The sequence below is a fragment of the Hoplias malabaricus genome, chromosome Y (genome assembly GCF_029633855.1).
Source record: "Hoplias malabaricus isolate fHopMal1 chromosome Y, fHopMal1.hap1, whole genome shotgun sequence".
NCBI lineage: Eukaryota > Metazoa > Chordata > Actinopteri > Characiformes > Erythrinidae > Hoplias > Hoplias malabaricus.
The window spans coordinates 5620678-5645033 of record NC_089820.1 but is presented as its reverse complement, the minus strand read 5'-3'; the positions used below and the strand labels follow the sequence as shown (position 1 = coordinate 5645033).

The following is a 24356-nucleotide window of genomic DNA, read 5'->3' as shown; positions in this document are numbered from 1 at the left end:
ATTCCTGCCTTGCGCTTAGTGGTTCCAGGTGAGCTCCAGACTCACCACGATCCTGAACTGGATAAACGGTTACAGATAATGAATGAATGAATGAATGAATGGAGATTGTATAATATAAAAATGAAGAACATATTGCAGAAATGTATTCTTTAGTACTGTGATAGTTAGACCTTCTCTAAAAACCTAGAGGGCACTTAAGGTTCTCCACACTCCTTTAATGCTATATTGGATGCAGCATTCACCAGCTCCTGAAATTCCCTGTACATGAACATTCAGCTCTTTCGGCTCAGATTCCGGTGCTGATTTACAGCCTGTGAAAGATTACTGAAGCACTGGAGCTGAAGTTGTACCTCGGCTCTGCTGCTGTTAATACTGCGGTGCTGATCAAAATTGATTTTGGCGGCCACTGAGCTATGCGAGATTAGAAGGTCGGGTGTGTGTGTGTGTGTGTGAGAGAGAGAGAGAACGCGCACGAGAGAAAGGGTAAGCAGCAGGCACATGTGCATGCACTGGCAGGGAGTGCATATGTGAAATACGACTCGCATGCAGAACACCAGCTTGCACGTTGCACTTTCCTTTCTGCTGATTTTCACATTAAATGAACACTGTAACCGTATGTCCACAGTGAAATGGCTTGAGAGATATGCTGATGCATGCTGAGGCACGAGGGAAGCTTGGTGAAGCGTAAATAGAAATCTCAGAACAGCAGGTGGCAGCACAATCTGATCACGTCAAACAGCTGAAGACCAGAATTTAAGAGGAAGGAGGTGGGACTGCTAGAGGTTGCAGTCTTGCATGGCGGCAAAGCTTGTACCAGTTCATTCTCAATATGCACATAGTCAGACCATGCTAGAAGTTTTTTTTTTCTAGCAGTTTTCTAGAACTTTCTGCCTTAAAGTAGTGGACAGGGCTGTTGTTAGCAGGAGACTTCACTGAATCATTTGTGTGTGTTCATTTAGCATAAAGAGATCTTATATATATATATATATATATATATTTCCAATTAAAATACACATAGCACATTTTTTTAAATGAAATTTAAAACTATTTCAGTGAATGACACTTGCTGCATTTTGGATTGCTCAGTCTATAAATATTAGCTGAGCTTGTTAGCATGTTAGATAACCCTGCTTATTCTAGTGAGGATATTATAAGGCTTCAGTTAGCCCAAAGAGAATTGGAATGAGTGTGTTGTGTTGATCTTGGGCTAACAGTTAAGTTAACAAGGGACATTTCTGAAATTATATTTCTGTTGTCTCCATCATGGAGAGTGGCGTAAATATGGAAGCTAGGTGAGTGCAAAAATGATTCAAAAAGTGAACAGGCTCCAGGTTGACATGCTGTCTGTGAAAGGGAGTTATGCCAAAACATTCAAAACCATGTGCTCTATACTTATTTGAACAGTAGATACAATGACTACCATTTCGGTGAACTGACAGGTGATGTTTGGGGTGGGTGGGGGGGGGGGCATTGATTGAAAGACATTGTAATGTAGAGATTTGGCGTTTTGCTGAACCTCCAGGCCTGTGTTAATTTCCTCATCCACAAACAGGACTGTTGGCTCTACCAGAGCTTTCACAGACAGCGTGATAATTGCAGAAATGTTTCATAAACGGATAATCTGCGATACAGTTGGTATCTGTTTCCGAGCTCCCTTTGAGGAGCTCTGGCCTTGTTCCAAAGGCATCACTCATAATTAGGCTCCGCATTTATTTGCATTTTCTGGAGCAGCGACGGAACAAAATGCAAAACATATTCAGCAGGCGCTCGTTTCTTTGGTAATGAGTATGCAGTCCATCATAGGCTGGTCTAGACAATGACAATGATGATGATTGTATACAATCATCATCTGCATTTTACACTGGGCAGAAGTTGTGGACACTAGGGAACCTATCCTAAGCAATCTCATATTCACTGTGCAGTGCTGTATTATGAGGCATCTTGTTGTTCTGCAGTAGTGTCCAAGTCCAACGGCATAGTGGGAACTGTCCACAATCTTATAGTGCAAACGATGCACCCTAGTGAGCACAGAATTCCCACAGTGGCCTGTGTTGTGACCAAATGTTTGCAAATTCCTGCTCACCCAAAGTTTCTTCTCAAATGGGGAGATTGGGTGCATTTTTTTTACTCTTCTTTGAAGGCTTCACATTAGATCTTGGAAGTATTCTTGTGGCCATAGACATTAGTGAGTGGCAATATCATGATATTTACTCCATTATCCAATACACCCTGGAGGGGACGCCAGTCCTTCACAGGGCAACACACACACACACACACATTCACTCACACCTACGGACACTTTCGAATCGCCAATCCACCTACCAACGTGTGTTTTTGGACTGTGGGAGGAAACCGGAGCACCCGGAGGAAACCCACGCGTACACGGGGAGAACACACCAACTCCTCACAGGACTGTCACCCGGAGGAAACCCACGCGGACACTGGGAGAACACACCAACTCCTCACAGACAGTCACCCGGAGCGGGAATCGAACCCACAACCTCCAGGCCCCTGGAGCTGTGTGACTGCGACACTACCTGCTGCACCACCGTGCCGCCCTGATATTTACTCCATGCATGTCAAATCAGAATATCACTATTATTAGAATATTGATATTAGAAAATGTATATTATCTCAGTGAAGTCAGGTACTGATAATTGGTGTTTAAAAGAACCCTATGTAGTATTTTACTTTGAAATTACAGCTTTAAAATCATTGCGGTGCTTCACTGACCTCCAGTAGGGAGAATAGAGCCTCTATTGTTGCTATTCTGGGCTCAGCACCACAGAAACTGCACTATGTAACTTTTGGAGGAGAATAGGAAACAACCCCACAACCCTCTCAACTCTGTGTGCTGTGAAAAACTGAGCCCAGGAGCACAAATAGCAGCCCTTGTCTGATCTTTAAATGATGCGGCACATTGTCCATACTGGCATTTTGTCATTTGTCATTCTTGTCATTTTAAAGCTTAAACATTTCTTTTTCTTCAGGTTCTTTGCATGGAGCATGACGGGTGGTTTTTAAGGTGGTATGAAACATATAACGAGGGAGTTGTAGCACTTGATAACCCACATGAACAGTGCTTATAAACCTTGTGTACTATTTCAACTAGAAACAGCTAATTATTTCCACACAGAGACAATGCTCCACAGAACACCGCAGGGGATCAAAGGAAAACAATAGTGTTTATAACACCTATTTATTCCAAATGTATCCTTCTTATTATTTGTCAAATGTTTATTCCTCTCAAACCACAAGCCCTTTAGACTATTATTGGCTGGAAGGGTTTTTTGCTTGCCAAAATGTGGACACCTATATAGAACACGACATAAGCCATGGAATAAGTGAGCCTGAGACAGGAGAGGGTTGTGTAAGCCCTATCCGCTGAAGCCCACCGAGTGCTGTATTGATCTGCTAGCATGCTAATCTCTGCACTTTTTCTGCTTCAAACGCACTGTAGCGCAGGGGCGCCACGGAAACACTGCAGTGTTTATTCACAGCAATTTATGCCTGTATTGAGGGGAGGGGGAGGGGCACGGCGATGAGATGAGGTAAAAGAGAGATGGAGAGAGAATACTATTTTTTTTTTTTTAAATAGAGGAAGAAAGAGAGATGGAGCGAGAAAAGGAAGTAGGGAGGAGCGGAAGAAAATCTCTCCATCAGACACTCGCTCATCCATCCACACAGTCCCAGTGGGAGACCTCTCCTACTGTGAGTCTCGTAATAGAGAGAGAGAGAGAGAGATGGAAAGGAATGGTGGAATGCAGAAAGAGTGTGGAAATGAAAAATGAGAAGGATATAGATAAAGAGGGAAAGAAATGACAGAAAAAAGAATATAGAAGTGGGATGAGGTGTCAAGAGAAGGATTAAATAGGGGAAAAAGGAATGAAGGGATGGAAGGAAAGAGTGAATGAAGAGGGGAAGGAAAGACAAAGGAAACAAGGGAGTAAAATGTGAGCGAACGAGGAGAGATGGAGGATTGAGGTAGAAACAGCGAGAGATGTTGGAGAGTGGAAGAAGAGCCAGATGGAGAGAAGGAATAAAAACATTCATGGTAGAGGAAGTGAAAGATAGAGAGAATGTATTAAGAGAGTGAGTGAGAGTGAAAGGAAAGAGATGGAGAAGTAAAAGCATGAGACAAACAGAGAGAAAGAAGAGAGACGGAATAAGTGAAGGAGTAGAGAAGGGGTAAAAGAGAATAGAAAATTACAGAGAGAGAGAGATGTAAAATTCCTAAAAAAAGAGGAACTGCAAGTCACAAAAAAGTGAAAAGGTATGAGGTGGTAATGGAAAAGAGAGAATAAAATGTTTGAGGGAACATTCTGGAAAAGAGAGAGAAAAGAAGAAGGACTCAGAAGAGATTGAGATAGTGGTTAGAAGATGGTGGAGATGGAAGAGGTGATGACAGAAGTGTGAAAGAGGCGAGAGTGGCAGAGAGGGATTGGTGAGGTGAAGGAGGGAAAGGGATAAAATGACAGAGAGAAAGGGAGAGGGAGAGAGACACATGGTTAGTGTCGGGGGAGTAAGGATTGATTTCATCATGCCGTATGAGAAGATTTGAGAGCTGCGCCGGGAGAAGGGGGTGGGGTATCTTATGTTGCACACAATTCAAGGGCAGAGTCTCGCTCCTGCCTGCTGTATTTTGAGACCCCTGGAGACCCCAGACATCCTCCCTCTTTGCGGGAACCTTTGGGACCCTAGATTTGGTAGTTTTAGGCCCCATGTTTTTCCATGTTAGCATTTATTTACCCTATCAGCTCAGAGTTGGAGGTGGGCTATTTTTAAGTCATGATTCAAAGACAGTAACTTTTTTCCTGCCTCCTGTAAATAAACTCCCCCCACCAAGACCCTGGGGACGCCCCAGAGACAAGCTGCTAATCTGTCCTTATGGGACCCTGCAGGATTTGGTTTGCTTCCTATTGTTGGAGTGATTTGATATATTTGTTATGTTGGATTTTGTTGATTCTACAAGGAAGATGATGCTGCGTTCCAGTAAAACTCGGATGTTGGAATTTCGGAGTAGGTAATTTCAACAGGAGCATCACAGTCCCCAAGTTCAGAATCCAAGATGGCTGCATGTGCATCAACAATGTGTAAAAGCAGTAGTTGTTATACTGTATATTATATGGGATAAATCAGCTGGTATATCTTACGGTGCTAAACAGGAACAAGCTAACAATGACAATTTAGGGCATACATTTGACTGAACGTTTAACTGCTCAGCTCAGGTCTGACCTCATTCCCAGCTCAGACATCTGAGTTACCTGGTAAATGGAACAGTATGAGTCCTCTCAATGTCTGTGACCAGCGCCTATGGCCAGTATGGCTTGCAGTATAGTGTTGTCAGTAAGAAACGCTGCATGTTGGCAAAGTGGTTCAGTGTTTTTCAGAAGCACATTGCCAGGTTCATAATCAGGGCCCTATGAAATCTGCTTTATTTTCCCCCCATTTTTCTTTTTTATTGCTTTTTCTTTTCAACATTGAGTTGTTTTTACTACAAATATACAAATCACACTTGTGTATTTTTTTTTTATTGCCGCTATAAAAAACCCAAAATATTATATTTAACATATTATTTGTCCAGTGTGTTCAAGCCAAATACTGTCTATTGCTGGCAATAATTACTAGACATAAATAAACAGTGTAAAACGTAACATCCAGCTCTCTGTTTGCTGATCCTGCTCTGGCCTTTGTTTGATCCAGACGTCTGCAGGCCTCTGCTTTGCATCCACATAGGAGACGCAGATGATGGGCATTCAAAGGTAACAAGCAACAGGGAAGACAGCATACCACACCGTCAACCTACAGGTGCAATTGCGCCGCCACATCACTCATGGATTGTGGATTGTGTGTGTTTGTAAAAACCAGGTTGGGTTTTTAAAAAGATTTTCTAATTCTGTGCATTTCACTTGTTTGATCAGAATTCTGTTTTTATTCCTCAGTTCCATCATTCCATCCATGTTCTCGACATTGCAGAAATCATAGCGCTTTGCATACCCGGCCAGTCATGGGAACTCAAAACCCTGTGGTCACTAGCTAGAACATTCCTTGTATATTTATGACATAAAATCTAGGGCTTGATGTTGCATCAGCATCACACTGGGCTTACACTTGTAGTCCCTCTCAGTTCTATATATAATGTGTTATGTTCCTGCCAGGATTAAGAATGAATGGTGTAGCTTTTGAAACGTATAAAGGGGAAATGTTTGAATCTCAATGAATGGTTTTAACAAACAATGACGTGTTATCTGCCAAGTATCCTAAAGGCCTGGATGTATCACAGATTCTGCACCATAGTTGCCTCCATGTCTGGGACCCGCTCTATGGAGCATATACCGATTTATGCAGAGACCATGAAGCAACCTTATTTATCATCTCATATTAGATGCACTTTAGTATACAAGTATTGCAACAATAACGTATGATCATTTTTCAGAAACAGTGTCTACTGCTTTTAGGTTGTAAAAACAACTGATTGCTCCTTGAAAATAAGTTTTACCAGAGATGGTAGCGTCATATTTATTAGCCCCTCATCTTAACTCAAGCAAAGGCAGTGTGAAGCCCCTGTCTCCTGTGATAAACACTTCATCTTCAGATGTGTTCCACCCTGTCAGGCGGCCTCCAGCCGAGATGGAAAGATTTGACGCTGAGTGTCATGGAGGGGGCTGAGCGTTTGGATAATTTGACACTCGTTTGCTCTATTCATGCCGTTCGGCTTTCTCGTCAATACCAGGACTGTGGGCTGAAAGTAATAGAACACAAACCCGCTGAGACACGTGGCAGAAATGGGGGGAACAATCTCGGTTCTAGGATATGAATATGAAACTGATTCAAATGTAAGAACTCAAATTATTTCCTGCTTTTCAGATTGAAATCCCCATCCTGTAGATCATTTAGCTGTTTGTTATCCACGTCTCAAGGCCAGCCCAAGCCTCCAGGAGTCCAAAACGGGCTTTAGTTAGGCTTCTTATAGCAAGGCCCAATGAAAAAGATTCTTGCTAAGTCTTGTTAGCCAAACAAATATTTCAGTTTGTGGTTGCTCATGTCATGCTGAATGACCATTGGTCATTCAAGGCCAGTGCAACTTCTCGCCTTTGCGATACTGAACTAAAAACCCAACAAACCTGTTGTTTTCCAGGACATGTGGAGACCTGAGCCCTGAGCCCCCCAGTTTCATATTTCATGTTTCTTTAAATAAGAATGAGCCACCGCTCAGTTCAGTGCAAGAGCCTTGAGCGTGGAGCAGAAGCTGTGGGTTTTTTTTTAGCCATTTTCACTCAATCCTCTTTCATATCCTTTCTCGTTTTCTCCATATTTAATCAGTACTTGTGTATCCACTCTTGTTTTTTTTTTTTTGGTCAGTTAACTTCACCTTTGCACTCTCACATATACCCTGGTTCAGTGCTGTGATTGGAGAGACTCAGACGAGATGGCGGAACAATTCGAAAGTCTCTTCACCTGACGTTGGGAGCAGCGCAAATTCAAAACTGTTTGTTTTATCTTAAGTTTCAGGCTTGCACAGCACACAAAAACTGACTGGGTGCTCTAATTTCACAGTTAGTGGAATGGTAGGGGCCAGATCTCCAATTTAATGCGCATATGCACTAAAAAAGAATCTGTTGGTCAGTTATTTGGAGATTATATAAATACTGCATGTGCAATTTAATGGAATTCACTCTTTAGAAGGGGTCGTGATACCTTTTTCTATGTGAAGTGTTGTAAGAGCATAGATTTTTGTGGACTGATGAGTACATCCAGCATCAGTACCTAACCTCAGTAATGATCTTGTAGTTTTACAGTGGAAAACGACATTCACAGAGCATTCTGAGAGTACTACGTTACATTAAATCGTATCGAGACCACAGAAAGCCACAGCAGGTCACATTTGACTGGAAATTCACCCAGAGAAAGGCAGCCAGTCTTTTTGCAAACACATATTAAGGTCAGGTTACCTCAGATAAAGTTATTGTCCTAGCTTCAAACTAGCTGCTGTGTGAAGAGTTTAGTTAACTGACCCCAAGCATGATGCTGAATTCTTTATTTAATTTAATCTATGCAAGTAGAGTGTGAAAGTGTTTATAAGCTGTCTCTCTTTTCACTTTGACCTGCCTTGTACGGGGTGGTGAGTCCACCGCTGTGGAAGAAACTTCTAGAATAAACCCTGAGCTGTAAAGTTGAACAGTAACTGTAAAGCTTCCCAGACATTGTAGCATTCAACTAAGGGCAGCTAGCTACATGTAAGTTTCACAGTGTAACGCAAGGCTTCAAAGCCTAATGATATACAATTATGTGCTAATGTAATCAGTCATCGTTAATGAACTGCTATCAGTTTCAGTGACAATGTAGTAGCAGAGTGATGATTCACGTCTTGTTGAGAGACTAGTGTTTACGTTCACGCCATCCTGATAGTAATGAAGTGACGTGTCACACTGAGCGTGAACTGGAACTGCATGATTCTTTCTGTCCAATTAACTCCTCATGTTCACAGAAAAGTCTTGGGGAATCAGGAATTGAGCTGCTGTGGGTGTTTGTGACATTTGTTTATGGGTAGGACTGCAGGCAAAAGGCCAAATTGAAAAACTAGGGCCTGGCTGATATATCAGTTCCTGATACTATTGGATGATATAAGGGACACATGCTATTATAGAATATCGACAGCTGACTAGTTGATAATAAGGAATAAATAAGCCATAATATAATATTGCTTGGCCTGTTGTATTACTTACTCATTGAGCAGCTTTAGAGAAACTACACTATGATTAAAAAGTTTTGGGCACCTGCTTATCCACGTTTTTTGTTTTATGAAATTTTGGGTCAATGGAAATCCAAAGGAATTTTGTCCCCCCTCTCATTGCAGTTAAAGGTCTTACGCCTCTTCTATGTATTTACACTACTTATTGAAACATGCCTGTGAGAATTTGATTGCATTTAGCCTTAAGAATGAGATCATTAGTGTGGTCAGGTTGTAATGTATGGTTCGTTATGGCCACTCCAACTCATCCCATAGGTATGATCACACTTCCACATCTTCACAACACAAAACTGGAGTGGTTTTTGCCCCTCTGACTGATGCTTGGCATTGAGCGTGGTCATTCTAGGCTTCATCAGAGTATCCCATTTCATATTTCCTTGCAATGTATCTTTCCTTAGAATCACTATCGGTGTCCAAAGTCAGAGAAGTGGGACGAAGATTTTATTTATTTATTATTATTATTATTTTAATTTTTTTTTTTTAAACAACGCTTTTCTCACCTCAAGGCATAAACATGTCCATCATGGCTTTAATGACATCTACCCAGTTGCCATCAGCATCCAGGGGCAAATATTTTTGCAGCTTGGCCTTTTTCCTCCCAACCCTCTACCGGTCAGCACACAGCTGTCCCTTTGTGCTCATATTTTGATATGCAGGAAGTGGATCAGAATGTAATTAAAGTATTTGACAAGTGATGTGACCCCAATTACCTCCCACTGACACTGAGAAGGGAACAAATCTGGAGCTGGAAGATCATTATTTTGGGGACTAATGGAACAGATCCAGAGTTTAGTTAGGGGTTTTTTTTTTCCCTGTTGAGATTTTGTAGGCCATCAAACACCGAAGACGATATGATATTTCAGCCAGGTGCTGACCAATATGAAACGTTTGTAACTGATACCAATTTCAGAGGACTACTGTTGGCGATAAACCGTGATATCCATTAATATAATTTGCTAGTATCTGTCAATCAGCCAGCTTATCTATTGGTCAAGCCATGGTTGAAATGACTCAATGCCCAGTGTATAGCTACATGTTTGTAGCAATCTCTTATAATTAGTGAATTATTATTTAATCAGTAGTCATGTCTCCATGCTCAATTGTAACTTCATTTTTGTGCTCTCACGTATACGCCGGTCCAGCTGTGTGGCTGGCGAGACTCAGGCAAGGGTTAGGTCTCAGCACTTGATGTCAGGAGCAGAGCAATATCACAATTGCTTGTTTATCCCACGTGTTCTGACTTAGTTAGACCACTTAATAGGCTTTGTTTCACATAGGTTCCAGATCCCCAAATGAATGTTATAACGCACTGAAAATGTATTTACGTTTTTTCCTAATATTACCCCTTTAAATTCTCACGCCATTGTTCCAATGTCTAGTTTAAATCCCAGAGGAGGACAAAAGGACAAAGGCTTCTATGTCCTTTTAATTTCCTCATATTTAAGGTCAAATTATACATTGGGACATTTTCATAAGAGTTTAAGAATTTTCATCACTGCTTAAGACTCTATTAGAATAAATTATAACATCGGCCTCAATTAACTCCCTCAGAAGAAAAGTTCTAATGAATTCTTCCACAAGGACGATTTTAATCAAACTGACTCTCAGCGCTTCCCCACTTTTTAAAAGACTTTTCCCATTTTTTTCTCATCTTCTTTTGAGTTTGTTTCTTTTTATTTTTCTATTTTCCCTCCCTCTCTTCTCTCTAGCCGGCTCCCACGAGTGTGTCTTTTTAGGAGATTAAATTTCTCATGGGCGGTGGACAGAGATTAAGCCTATTTTTGGAATTTAATCACTCTGTCGCCAGGGAGCCTCTTTTTTAAAAAAACATTTCAATTCAAAACTATACTTAAGTGCAGTATTAACAGTTGATTTTAGGCTTGACAGAGTGTGTTCAACACTTACAGATATATACACTTTGACAGAAGAGATTACAGCTCTCTATCTTTCCTTCTTTCTTGCTTTCTTTCTCTCTTGCTGTTCTATAATCTTATCTTTCCATTATATATTTCTCTCTCTCTCTCTCTCTCTCTCTCTCTCTCTCTCTCTCAGCCAGGGGTGTCCAAATGTTTTTCAAAGTGGGCTGAATATTATTCATAAATATTTATAATATATTATTATATATTTATAACAGTGTATTCAAAATATGAAAAGCACATATTTACAAAACAGTTTAAATGTATTAAATACTGAATTTCATTTTAGGGCATTAACTGCTACAGGATATGCAGTTACTTCCATCTCTCTTGAAATCGCCAGTTCTCATTGTCAACTTTGAGGTTTCTTTTGCTGCAGGCATCACGAAATATCGTTCTGTGAATTACTTTGCTGACCCACAGAAATGAACGGCGTTTAAATTTAGCTTAGTTCATTAACACAGTGGTGCAGTATCCTATATATTTGCACACTGCTGCCACCGTCAGGTCAAAGGAAAAAGTGCCAGTGGGCCACTAATGACGTACAGGGGGTCCTCGACTTATGACGTTGATCCGTTCCTACGTCGCATCGTAAACCGATTTTCAGTGTAAGTCGGAACATACGTACATACTCTACGTAAATAACATACTGTAAGCACTTATCCTATTCTAACACCTATCCTCCTCGGTCCCGAGCCGCGTAACCGTGCAATCTTCCGCTGCGCCGCGCACACCAAACACGAAGTTCACGTTACGACGTTTACGATGAAAAAACACTTAAGTCGAAACAAGGTTTATACAGTAAATGGGAGATGTTTCGTAACCACAAAACGTCGTAACTCAGGACTGACGTAACCCGATGACCTCCTGTATTCTTAAAAGTGATGCTGCGGGCCAATATCACTTAAGTAATAAGTACTCTCAAACACACCCGAGCACTCGAAATGTGTGGACCGTCTTTGTGTATGTGTGTGTTCTTTATGGAGGGTGCAGTGCATAGATACATTAGTTGTCATTACTCTCTTCCATCTGTACAGCTTGTTCACCTGTATCTGCTGCTGCCTTACAGTCGACTGGCACGAAGACCCTGGGGAGTGGAAATGTCTGCTGCTGTCGAACTAACCTGGGCCCAGTTTCCCAAAAAAGACATCTTGGTGTTAAGATCATCTTAACAGGGAGAGAGAGTGCTCTGTGTGATTCTCACTCAACCACTTAACAAACTTTTTGGAAACTCATAAGCTAACTCTTATAGATTTGTGGCCATGACCTCCTAGGTGCTTGCTTCCCATTTTCCTGGTTCCCTGGTTGAGAGTATTGTACCAGTGACCAATCTAAAGTGCACCTCTCTAACCATTAGACCATGGCTGTCCCATGCTAGTTAAACAATGGTCACAGTTAAGTTGGACAGGAAAGTAAGTGGAGCTATGATACGTGGGGCAGGGGAACAAGATACCTCTGTGGTCGGTGACTATACCTTCATGTCAAACTCTATCTTTATGGATCAAAAAAGCCGGCACTCAGCGAGGCAAGTAAATACACCCCCCTCCAAAACTGCTCCAATGACCACTGGGATATCTGCCTGCTGCTCCAGCTGTGTGTGGGCTCACTGCCCCTAGTCAACTAGTGCTTTTATGTGTGTGTGTGTGTGTGTGTGAAATGGATTAAATGCAGAGGCATTTAAGTTGTTGATTTTGTTACTAGAACCTAACTCTCTTGTTTCCAGATTTTACCAAGATGTGACCATTGGACTAATTTGGTTTAGGAGGGGCTCTGTGTTCCAGCTGACAGTTTGACTCTTTACAGTGTGTAGCTGCATGGTGGATATATTGCTGTGAAGTAGCTTGGTCTTTAGCTTTTATCAGTACCTTGTATTTATCAGCTCCTCTGACCTGATCAGACATCGCTGTGCATGAAAAACAGGTCAGAGATCTGTGGAATCTGATTAGTTTGTGCTGTCACACTGTCATATTTCTGTCAGCTGATATCTTGTGCAGTAATATGATAACCTTTATTTCCCCCACATCCAGCACTGTGATGTTTATTATGTTGAAGACCAAGGATAGACAAAAGTTTATGGACAACTGATTCCATGTTTTTTCTTAAAATAATAAAGCATAACATTTTTTTTCCCCAAAAACACAGCCTATGACCATCTGGGAGGACTTTAGACTCGTGTTGTCATGATACCAAAATTATGACTTTCTCTACGATACCTACCTAAATATCTCAATACCCGATACTGAAACGATACCCTCGCAAAAACCTAAAACATCAGGAGCAGTAATGTACGTTCTCTAAAGCTGAAGACGGTCTGCAAAATCGCTGGTATCTGCTTGTTAAGTGTGACGTCACGTGACGTTAAGCCAATTCTGGGTCCAATCGCACCTTCAGCCCTGTGTCACACATTCATAAGGCTTGTTTACGGTTTGAATTCTGTGATTTCAGTTCAGAAAAATGAATTCATTCAAAATAAAGGGAAGCGAACGTGTCTTTGGCAGCACTTTTTGCACATTTTACAGCTCCTCCTGATCAGTGTGAGTTGCCGTGTGGACGGACTGTGCTGCTCCGTCTCTGGAGCCGCTTTAAGGGAGCTGTCTCTCCGGCTCACGGTCAGTCCCGGTGTTCTAACGAGTCGTGCTACCGGCGATTCTCTTCTATAAAACGTAGCTAAGGTTTGTACAGAAAGTCACTGGCGCTAGTCTTTTTTGTTTTTTTAAATAACTCGCTAGAAGGTCTGAAAAGTCGCTAAAACTAGCGGCAAAATCATTAAGGGAGGGAGAGGAGGCAAAGCGCTGCGGGCGTACACTGCCTAGGGTGACCAGAGGTCCCCTTTCACCCGGACATGTCCTCTTTTTTACACTTAAAAAATGTTCGGGCGGAATTTCACAAACGTCCGGCATTTTGTTTTTCTAGCGCTTACATAGAACTTCGAGAAGGTTCGTTCACAAACTAGTCCCGCCCTCCCCTACTCCGATTGGTTCGCTTGAGTGAGAAGGGGGCGTGGTGAATTAGCCTAAAATCTTCTAATTGGACGGTCTGACTGTAGAGCTACCGTTATTGGTCGATAACGTTCTCTGTAAGGTTATCTTCTGTGAGGAATTAATGGCAGCCATGAGAACTTCTCTAGGGTTAGGTACTGACAGATTAATTCTGGATCACAAATCATCCCGAACATATTGGATAGTGCACAATCATTCCAAAGAACACAGTTCTACTGCTCCACTGTGCACTGTGTATAAAGTAACTGAATTCATTAATTATAGAGTGTTCAAACATGTCTGGACATGTAGTGCATATAGGAGTGTGTGAGAGAGTGATATTTAATCTACCAATGGGACGAAGACGCATCCCATCAGCCTACACTTCCTCCAGCTTTAGCCACCTTCTCAGGACATGAAGGGAATCTAAAGGACACCCAATTAGCGAAGCCATTCAGTCCTCAGGGACACATTCAGTCAGCAGCACAACTGATCGAGAGGAAGAGGGTGATTAGTGAATACAGTCAGTTCAGAGTTCTTCCTCTGAGGTCATTTAACCTTCAAAGGAACTCTTCCCCTAAGTCCTCATCTTTTACGGCTCGTTTCTGTCTGTTTATTTATGTGTTTATTTTTGGCTCTGTGTATGATTTTTATCTTTCCTTTGTTCTTTTTTCTCACATCTAATTCCTGTTTTTGTTTAGTCCCTCACTCTTTCTGGATCTTGTTTATCTTTTTGTCTTTCTGTCTTGCTTCATTTGAGTCTGTCTCTTTCTTGCTCCCTCTCTCTTTTTGAGGAGTCAAGGCTCTTGTGGTTTTTGACAGAAAGGGATTTTTAGTCCCACCATGCATGAAGCATGTCTGTTATATTTAGGCTTTAATTCGATGTCCGTGGTGGTGGTGTTAGTGTGTTTCTTGCGTTATTATGAGTGGATCAGACACAGCAGTGCTACTGAAGTTGTTAAACACCGTGTCCAATCACTGTCCACTCTTTTAGACACACCTATCTCGTTTGTCCACCTTATAGATGAAAAGTCACAGATAGTATCTCATCTGCTGCTGCACAGTTAGTATTGGTCAACTTTTTTTTTTTCTTCAAATTTGGTATATATTTAATTTGTTTTTCTAATTTTCTAATTCAGAATTTCAAATTTTTAATCAGAATTTCTGAAAAATGAAAAAATGACTATTCCATTTTCTCATTTTCCCTTTTACTGCACCTTGTAATGAAAGTGATAGGACTGTACCATCACAGCGGGGGGAGACCAACCTGCTGTACCTCTCTGCACGTTAACCACAGACTGCTCACCAAACAGCGAATAATGTCTGCTATTCAGATACACAGCAGCTGTGCCAGCATTTACACAATACACATAAACAATTAGATTTTACTTTTTAATATCATTTTAATATTGGGAACAGTGTGACTTTCATTCAGGTTATGGGGTTTGCTCTGGTTTAAGGGTAATAACAATTATTTTTCAACAAATGAATATTGATTTTGTGATTAAAACTCAGTAAATAACGTCTAATTAAAGTTAAGAGTCAAGTTTTTCTGTGCTTTTCCACAAGAAACACCGCTACAGACGCGCCCAGGGAAGCCTACATGGCGTGACTGCCTTTTCTTGAAGTGTAGATAGTTTGCCCACACTGCCCGAGTAAATGCTGACCCTGCTGCTCCGTGTGTCTCTGTATAATGTCAACCCTTAACAAGTATGAAAACGTTATCCGCTGCTTAGTGAAAAGTCTGTGGTTTAAATTCAGAGAGCATGTCACCCCCGCTGTGATGGTACAGTCCTATCACTTTCATTACAAGACGCAGTAAAGGGGAAAATGAGAAAATGTAGGAGTCATTTTTCAATTTTTTAAAAATTCAGATTTTGAGGAGCAGAAATGAAGAATAAGAAAATTGTAAAAACAAATGAAATCCCATTTTCTTTTCTTACTCTACAAAATAAAGAAAATGAAATTTAAAACCCAATTTTCTATGTTTGTATTTAGTCTCAAACGATCAGAAACTGATAAACCTTACACTGACCATGAACCCGCTGCTCTGTGGTGGCCTTGCGAGGGTGAAGAGGTGCTAATAAAGTTAGAGTAGCAGATGGACTACAGTGAGTAAAGGAAGGTTGGCTTGTGTTACTGAAAGGATGTTAATTATAGCAGAGATGGAGCTGTACATACTGTCCTTCAGAGAGATGTATACGCTTCACTTGGCTGTTACACTTCACCAGTATTCATCACAAACTTCCCGGATGGTTATGAAACCCTGTAGGCCTGCTTGAAGAGAGTAGTACGTGTCTCTTTTGTATTCATCATCCAACGGGGAGCACGTAATTAGAGCTCATTCATGCAGTGCCCTTCCTTTGCCACTCTGTTTCCTGCACGAATGACATCATCTTCAAAGCTGCGGAAGAGGCGGTTTAATCACTGGGGTTTGATATCAAAACATCCTGTTCCCTAATGTAAACAACTGCATTCAAAAACACAACACCAGGCGGGAATACACCCTGGAGGTGGAAGTGGTGTCCCCTAATAAAGTTGACAGTGAAGTGGCTCCACCCATCTCTCGGCATGCAGAGATCCAAACCAGAAAAACACAAGGTACTTTACAGGTACATTACTGTCAGTAAAGGTACAGTGTAAATGTACATTTTTAAAAGTACAACAGTGGTTTTAAAGTCTAGTTGTGATCCATTGGTTTGTCCAAGAGATTAATATCTGTAGGTTTTTGTTATAGTACTGTCCAAAATTGCAGAATTTAAAATAAAAAAAATCGTAGGTCCTGGAGATGAAATGGATTGTATGAATCTACACAAATTAAAAGAATATCTACAATTAATATAGAATATGATACAATTGTTCCCCAACTAGAGGGTACCACCACAGTGAGTTTACTGAGTATTCTAATTACAGTCTTGCATTTGGTGATGACGCAAGGTTGTCATTATTTGCAAAATCATTTTGCGACTAAAAACACAAATGAAAACATCAACCATGAACAAGCTACAGACAGCTTCTTACTCAAATACATCATTCCACCTTAAAAGAGATTTTGCTGAGCACAGTAGTTCCCCACAATCGTGTAGTTTACCTTTAACACATCTTCGACAATGAAACTCTAAGTTGACCAGTTTTAGTATAATCAAATTTGTCAATTGTATGGAGTAATCATTTCAGTATTTCATGTATCAGTTATCACATACATGTCTGACTTGCCAAGGATATTCACTTTGGAAACTAGATTGGGAATTTTGCTCTCGCCAGAAAGGAGCATTAAAACCACACCAAAGCAAATGCTTTAAAGCCAATGTTAGCTTGCCATGACTGTATCTCATACAAGCAGGGCAACACTCGTGTGTGTGTGTGTGTGGGGGTCTTGGTCTTACTCTCGTCTCTTTTTTTTTTTTTTTTTTTTTTTTTTTTTTTTTTTTTTTTTTTTTTTTTTTTTTTTGCTTTGGTTCACACTGGGGCCACTGTCTCCATTTGTAGAACGTGGCACGCAAAAGCACTGGGACTCCACTGGGCCGTGTGAATTATTCACAGCTAACCCGGCACAGAGCGACTGAACCTTTTATAATGCCGATTGACAGCTGCCGTGCACTTATTACTGTCGATAGAAGGCAGACAGTCATCACAGTTATTATCCCCACCCCCACCCCAAAACTTATGCTTCAATAAAAGGTCTGCTAAAAGGTCTGATAAATATATGAGCCAATGCCACTGCAGGAAAGACGATGCTGCTGCCCATCCCATAGCAGTAGATGGAACCCCAGCTAATCTCAGTACACGAAACTGGTCACTACCCAGACAGCAGATATATTTGACCCAAATCTGTCTCACTTTTGGCACTTACAGCTCAGTTATAGCACTGGCAAATGGTGTGGATGGGCTAGACATGGGCCAAATATCGATTTTTGTCCCACAACACACCTGATATCTGACCCATATTTGGTGGACATGTAGCTGATTTGAGCCACTGAGACTCACCCTAAGTCAAAGATGACACTCAAGGCCAAATGTAGGACATGAGAACTGCAGACGTCTACATAGGATTCTCCCTGTTGCTAATCAATCACTGGGCAGTTTTCTGTTCAAACCTAGCTTAGGGTTTGCGGTGTTCTGTCCGGTTGTAGCACATGGCTTTGTAATTTCCTAGTGCAGAACTTAATTCTAATCCTGCCTGACTAGGCTCCACTGTACATAGAGAACATGGCACTTTCCTAGACTTGTTGTAGGATACTACTTGTCAGTTCTAACCAGTTAGAGAGGCCTCTACTAGAAACGCCCGTTTCCAGCCAGTCCCAGCACAGTGTGGGGTCTTACTTAGCCAGGGTGAAAATTCTACTAGGATTTGTTCCAGTATGGGTGTGGAAAAAAACCCATTTCTTCATATTCTTATATCCACACACTGACGTTTTAACCTCTGTTCAGACACTTGGCCTTTATAGAAACCTTAAATCAGCTTATTTTTTATCGCCTAGTTCTAGCGCTGTCAGCGGTTCTTTAAAATTGTGTTTGGTCTCGGATATTTAAAGACTTCTCACGACCCGTGGCTGTATTTCACTAGACAGTAAAAGACACCACACCACTCTACAGCCGCCTATATATTAATGTCATGGCCGTGTAATAATGTCAGGCCCGATGGAGGGAGCTTTGAGGAATTGCCTAAAGAGGGGTCTTCATCTCCACGCAGGTTATTGCTGGAGAACGGGGCTAGAAAGGAATCCTTGTGATAACAGACTTTTGTTTGTAAATGCACTCCGGTGGCTGTAAAGCTGCGAGCTTTAAATAATCAGATAGTCCACGGATGCTGAATGCGAAGGGATGATCTCGCCCCTGCAATACCCTTTGGTTTTATCAGAGACTCCGAGCCTGTGACATGTGGATTATGGAAGCGCCTTTGCTCTGAGAGACGACTCGCAGCTTAATGCACTGCTGCTCTTTCACTCTGACCCTGTTTGTTCATTTGCATTTGACATTCTGCAACATGAAAAGTTTTGAAAAGGCTAGTTTCAGGTTTGTAAAGATATTTGAAATTTTAGCAGAGCTGCAATGAATAGAAAAGAAATACTGCAGTCTAGAAATATCTATAGGTCGGTATCAACCTTAGTCACAAGCTGTGATCCTTATATTGTTCCCTCATTGCAGATGTCAATATCTGTGAGTTTTTATGCAGTTAAGCAGATTCAAGTAGGTCATCTTTTTGTATTCCCATAGCAACAGCATCAGATTACATATGCAGCACTGTGCAAAATCAGAGATCACACGTCGTGTCTCCTGTTTCTAGTCAAAATGCCCATGTTTAAAAGGTCTTCATTTTCTGTTGATCGTTTTACAAACCCCATTAACAGAAAAGTAAATAAATGTAAATAAAAAGAGAACGCAAACCTTTTCAAGCTTTTAACGGGAAATGGTACAAAGTCAACATTTCAATTATTGAAACCGAGAAAGTTTGTTTTTGAAAAATGTTTGCTTATTTTGAATTTGATGTGTTGCTTCACGGCTCCTTTAAACAACACCCTGTAAACATTTGGGAACTTACGAAACCAATTGTCGTAGTCTTGAAAGTGAAATTTAGCTTATTCTAGGATTTCACCTGCTCAACATCACAGGACCTCTCATAGTGTTTTTGTTATTTCATATTCATATCAATAATTGTGATTTGAAAAACATTTTTCACTGGGGCGGCACGGTGGCGCAGCAGGTAGTGTCGCAGTCACACAGCTCCAGGGACCTGAAAGTTGTGGGTATGAGTCCCACTCCGGGTGACTGTCTGTGAGGAGTGTGGTGTGTTCTCCCTGTGTCTGCATGAGTTTCCTCTGGGTGCTCCGGTTTCCTCCCACAGTCCAAAAACACACGTTGGTAGGTGAATTGGTGACTCAAAAGTGTCCGTAGGTGTGAGTGTGTGTTGCCCTGTGAAGGACTGGCGCCCCCTCCAGGGTGTATTCCCGCCTTGCGCCCAATGATTCCAGGTAGGCTCTGGACCCACCGCGACCCTGAACTGGATAAGGGTTACAGATAATGAATGAATGAACATTTCTCACTTTTAACATATGAAATTTTGTACGTGTGCGCTTTTTAATTACACTTAGGGTTTAAATTATTTGCACATTATTGCTTTCTGAGTTTCTAAGTGTTTACATTTTGCATAGCATCTTGACTTTTCTGGAAAGGCAGTTTGTAGATATAACAGTCCATTTGCACAAGGCAGGATGAGTCAATTTTACTGGCGTTGTTGAGAAGTGCTTATTGAACGCCAGGAAACAGATACAATAAACACAACCGAAAGAAGTTGCTGGTGTTCTTAGAACATATGTCTATATGAATTATAAGCCTATAAGAACTTTGGAGGTGTGAAGAAAGGATATTTTCATTGTTTTCACATGAAAGGGAATGAAAAAAGGGTGGTCTCTGACTTTTACAAAGTATTGATTCCGTATTGGGTCTAACTTGTAGATGAGACTCGAACCAGTGACCTCCTGATTCAGGGCCTGTGTACCCAGCTACTGGGAAAGACATTCAAGACCTTTCTACGCTAGGAATGGTCTACTAAAGGTCTCTGAAGTGAGTGTGGACCTAGAGTCAAATTTCTTCCCTACTCAGGCCTATGATCAGCCAGAAAAGTCAATAGTTTCACAGCCGGATGCTGTTATGCTTATTTGTGCTGCTGAATGTGCTGACTGATAGAGGCCAACTGGGGGCCAGTTTCTGAAGTGTTCTTTTCTTCAAAATGCTCCACAGATGAATGAAAACAACCCCCCCCCCTCCTCAGTTCTTTCTGAAGTGGTGTACGTGTTATTGTGTGTGTTATTGGAATACTTGGCAACGTTGCCCAAGCGGACAGGTGGACTGGAGTTCATTTGGATTAGCTTCCTGGCACTCAGAGTGCTGCCATTTTCACACCCCTTTAGCCCCCTTGCACATTTATTCATGGGGCTTTTAATGTTTCCATGACAACACCAAGAAGCATTGGGCCTGCCGGTCTCCATGGTGGTCACTAGAGGGGACAAACGCAATCAAATGCTGGTCACTTTTATTCAGCCCGAATTAGGACCAAATGAAGTCACTGAAATGGAATTCTGCGGAGGGTCCAGCTCCTCGATCAGGATTTTACTTTCTAAACATCTGGCAGAAAGTGGATGGTCATTATCTTGAGGTCAGGGAGACCAGCGCTTCACTTTGGGGCAGTTTTTGTGGGCAGAGATTTTAAGCCGATGCGTAAAGGGAATTAGTAATAAAGATTGTTCACAGAGAATATCACCGGATGCTTAAATGCATACTTTGAGTTGCTTGATGACCTCATGTTCAAATCTGCAAATTTAATAAAGTCTTAATAAATAAATCTGTAAAATATGAAATGCTATGAATAGCAACAAATTGACCTCATTACTTAAATACAAACTGCCAAAAATTAATGGGGCACTTTTTCCAGATTTAAAAATGTATCCAACATTAAATCTTTACACTTATTAGTTGTGTTAGGTCACAGAAATCTGACTTCTATAGAGAACATGATGTATATCTATGTCTTTATTGAACAATGATGTTAGCGCACTCAAAACTTTAACTCTCAAAATCCATCCATCCATCCATTATCTGTAAGCGCTTATCCAATTTAGGGTCACGGTGGGTCCAGAGTCTACCTGGAATCATTGGGCGCAAGGCGGGAATACACCCTGGAGGGGGCGCCAGTCCTTCACAGGGCAACACATACACACACATTCACTCACACACTCACACCTACGGACACTTTCGAGTCGCCAATCCACCTGCAACGTGTGTTTTTGGACTGTGGGAGGAAACCGGAGCACCCGGAGGAAACCCACGCGGACACGGGGAGAACACACCAACTCCTCACAGACAGTCACCCGGAGCTGGAATCGAACCCACAACCTCCAGGCCCCTGGAGCTGTGTGACTGCGACACTGATTGTCACTTGTTTCTGGCCTTTTTTGTGATATGAGGGGAACAGTGTATTTTCTTCCTGGTTGAATTGGTAAGAAGGTGTGGTATGATGCTCTTTCTAGGAGGTAGAAGTGCACCAAAAGAATAAAAGGACGACTCCAGCAGGTGTATTCAATGACCTGATGAAGCCTCAGGGTGAAACTCTGTTAATTTTGAGAGTCTGCAGTTTGTGAGTTTGCCCAGTTTTTTGTACTAAAATAAGTTCTGAGAGTGCAGACTTCTTTTTCTTTATTTTGAACACTTTCTAGAAGTCTACGCACCAATAAATGACTTATCGAAGACTTTGTATATTGTTTAGCCAGCAATTGTGTTTTTCTTTTCTGAACTGATTAGACTTTTTTGGCATTACAGAGACTCATTGATTGATGGCAGTGTGGAACATGGAGGGTAAAGGTAGACGGCAGTGGAGTGAGGTGATGTGTGCAATAAACCTATGAATTAAAACATAAAAGGCAAGAAAATTCAGCACGGTGGCGCAGCAGGTAGTGTCGCAGTCACACAGCTCCAGGGGCCTGGAGGTTGTGGGTTCGATTCCCGCTCCGGGTGACTGTCTGTGAGGAGTTGGTGTGTTCTCCCTGTGTCCACGTGGGTTTCCTCTGGGTGCTCCGGTTTCCTCCCACAGTCCAAAAACACACGTTAGTAGGTGGATTGGTGACTCGAAAGTGTCCGTAGGTGTGAGTTTGTGTGTGTGTGTCTGTGTTGCCCTGTGAAGGACTGGCGCCCCCTCCAGGGTGTATTCCCGCCTTGCGCCCAATGATTCCAGGTAGGCTCTGGACCCACCGCGACCCTGAATTGGATAAGCGCTTACAGATAATGAATGAATGAATGAATGAAAGGCAAGAAAATTGTGCAAATAAACTGTGAAAAGACAATACATTACACAAACAAATTAAGACTGATTAAAAAAGTGAATACTTAATTAGCAATAATTAAAACAAAGTGGTTAACCATCAGAATTTAAACATAAAATGCCATTGAAACCAATAAAATAAATGCAATAAAAAGAGTGGAAGTTTTAAACCTCAGTCATGGCACCTACAAACTGAACTTTTTTGTCTGGATTTATAAAGTGCTACAGACGCAGTCAGGGCACATCTAACACCTTCTGGCAGTTTGTTTGCATTTTGTGCAGGATTAAAGGATAGAGGAGCAACACGTCTGACCCAGTTTCTTTTCTATTTAAATTAGCAGACTGTATATATGTGGAAATGTCTATTTTTCATTTTTACATTCTTCTGTAAAGTGTAACTCACGTGAGATGTATCACGTTGCTTAGAAGTCAGTGAATAAAAGCAGGTCTCCCACGTGTAGTAGCCATGTTTATAACATATAACCTGATACAAACGGGTGTCTAATAATACAACCACTAGGTGTCAGCTCAATGACCGACCGAGCGCTCCTTTAAAGTGACGGCAGGGAGAGACGGAGAGATCACTTCCAGACTTACGTTACACTTCCACCATCAGCAGGGTCATCCATCACCTTGCTCCAGCACTGTCCGTCTCTGAATCTCTGTAAAGATGTCCATTCAGTTGCAATCAGTGCTTGATCTAGAACGTGTTCCCTACAGAGTTCTGGTTTCACACCTTATAAGTCTTTTTTTTTTTTCTTTTTGGATCACGGTGGGTGATACAGAAAAATGTATGACTACAATTTGGTCGTGTTATATGATGATATCATAAAGTGTTCTCCTCCATCTCCGGCACAGATACATGCCTTTTACTCCCAGACTCCACTGAAATTGATATTAAACACTGTAATTCATACTAAACTGCAACGTCTTACTAAACAAAAGAAAATGAAGTGACAAATCACCTTTACACTTGAACTATTACAAGTGGCATGCATTATGTATAATATTCAAGTGCGTTACTGTGCTCCAACTGCAATAGCGCACCACAGTTTGGGGACCACTGCTCTAACCGATGCTTAGCTTTGCATATTGGTTCATATTTTTCATAGAGATTATAGAAGTTCATCTGTATCCACAAACAGTGCACCGTAATGTAGATTAATTCCATCATTTTAAGGGGCTTCTGGGCATAAATCAATGAGCAGGCTACTAACAAATGCAGCAGAAACCATTTTTGGACCAATATGATGGGGCTAATTAACACAGCTATAATTGTGATCAATATTGCGGCGATCCAAACACCGCCTGTTATTTCTGACATCCCCTTCTTTTTCTTCACTCTCTCTAACCCCCAAAACACACCTTTTCCACTGAGGGAAAGCCACGGCTCTGTAATGATCGAACAAAGAGGTCACTCTGTTGCTTTAGTCACAGAGTGATGAGTGTCCAAGTATTTCTGCTTTTGTTTTTGCTTAACGCAGCAGCAGAATGTGTGGTATTTCAGTCAGTGGAATTTCCCAGGCGCCTTTATTTTGTGGATTCGGGAAGTGGTTTTAAGCATTTTCCAGGAACAGTGGTTTGCCCTTTTCTTACGCTCTGTTGCGTGTGTGTGGTGTGTTTTGAAAAGAAAGAAGCCCCCTGTATCTTGGTGGTTTGTCTGTTTCTGTGTAAATAACTGAGCATGAAGTGTTTGGACTTGCGGCGAGAAGGTTTGTTTAAGACCCTGCTCGGCTTTGTAGCGAGCGAGCCTGTGATCAGGAATAGACATAGTTTGTTGTGCTGCGGTTTTATGTTGCACGGTGAAGCTTGGGTTCTTATATTTGCTTCTGCCATCTTCTCAGTTTTCTGAGAGAAAATATAAACTAACCACAGTAGCTGGAGACATTGTAGTG

The 24356-nt window shown here is 41.5% G+C and overlaps 1 protein-coding gene across 9 annotated transcripts in view; it reads left to right on the top strand.

The window, feature by feature from the left end:
• The window catches only part of LOC136678065 (splicing regulator ARVCF-like), a 293541-nt gene that overhangs the window by 19078 nt on the left and 250107 nt on the right, over nucleotides 1–24356 (top strand). The window contains exon 2 of one of the 9 annotated variants that reach the window (XM_066655870.1): nucleotides 5704–5762. The exons of the other annotated variants lie outside the window; for them this stretch is intronic. The gene's annotated coding sequence lies outside the window, so the exon portion shown is untranslated. The remainder of the gene's footprint in view (nucleotides 1–5703; nucleotides 5763–24356) is intronic. 9 annotated transcript variants of the gene reach the window in all.